We start from the raw sequence: 1,609 nt of genomic DNA, 5'->3' as shown, positions 1-1,609 counted from the left end.
AGATTTTAGGTGGGCAAACGATGCAGCTTAGGATATAGCAGCTTCCTGTGTTCAGTTTCCAAAGCTTTGGGCACAACAGGTGAGAGCTAATCAGAGGTGCATCCAGCTTTTGTTTATGCTAAAGATAGACCCCTCCATCCTGGTTCTTGACAGCTACAATATTTTGTTGTTGTTTTTAAGACCCACCACTTTTGCAGAATTAATATCATTCTGTTCCATTCTGGAACGGTTTTACATGCTTTATAATCGTGGTGGTTTCATCTGTTTTCATTGTTGTACATTCTACTGTTGCAAGCAGCCCTGGGACCTTATCCTGAAGTGCAGGTAGGAAAAGTGACAAACAAACAAATAATCATATTGCTCTTTGCGCCACTTCAGAAGATCTTGCGTGAGGCATGATCCCTCCGGACAACTTTCCCAAAATGAGCATCCCAACAGCTCTCTCAGAAGCCCCATAGGGAACACTGATGGTTTGCCATGTGGTAAACATGATGCTTGGAAACACCTTCAGAAATTATTTCTAGATCCACTGGGCCTAATTACTCTGTTTATTGTATTCCATCCACCTTTAAAAGTAATAATCCCTGTAAATCCAGGATACTTCTCATTTGGATGAGCCAACAGAATCACACAATGACCCAGATTTTGGGGGACGGGTGGGGGAACACATTTACCGTTTTCTCAAAACTAACACCATTGCCCTGAGTATATATACTTGGAAGTATAAGGTACCTTTCTAAATTGGGCATGTTTGTGTGTGCACATAGACATCGGATTGCATCCAACAGTAGTCCTGCTCAGAATAGATGCACATGACGGGCATAAATCTATGAATTTCAGTGAGGCTACCATGTGTCTAACTTAGTGGGATACAACCCTTTAGTCGATCCATGAAAACTACTTCGTGATAAGTGCACATAGGCTTGCATCCTCGTGCTGCAATCCTACATGCACTTATCTAGGTGCAAAAGGCCAAAACTGGGTTTTGCTCCTGTAATATGTTTACCTCCATGGAATGTATTTACCTTCTTCAAAGAATGAGGAGAGTCGACCTATTTGCTCTTCTGCAGACTTAGGACTCTTTCTTCCCTGCAAAAGCTGGTTTTCCTTTATTGTCCTGAGCCTACAGTAATTTGAGTTTTTCTTTAAAAGCATCCTGCGCTCTGCATTAATACAGGAGCCTCTATTAGCGGCACTTAAGAGTGCTATGCTGTCCCACTGATGGCCCATCAACACCCGGAATCTCTTCCAATAATTACAGCTTCACGGCCTTGCAAAGTAAATACGATGCAAGCAGAGCCAAATAAATCATCCCGTCCTCTCCACTGCCACAAATAAAAGAGTCTCAACTCCGTGATCCTTTCCAGAATAGCTTACATTTGCCAGCAAACAATCCCTCGCTGTAAAGGGTTCACTTCTTATAAACAGACAAACAAACAAAAACACGCAGCTACTACAATTAGTTAGTCATCCAAGAACTGATAAGAGAGCCTTGCAGCCGACTTCAGTGTCGCTCGCTCCTTAACACTTTCAGTGCCTGCTCACGCTTTCTCACAGAAGACGAAAGGAAAGGTGAGTGATGGGAGTTGTAGTCCAAAAACAGTTGGAG

This window comes from Podarcis bocagei, assembly GCF_964188305.1.
Source record: "Podarcis bocagei genome assembly, chromosome: Z".
NCBI lineage: Eukaryota > Metazoa > Chordata > Lepidosauria > Squamata > Lacertidae > Podarcis > Podarcis bocagei.
Note: the sequence above shows the minus strand (reverse complement) of the source record.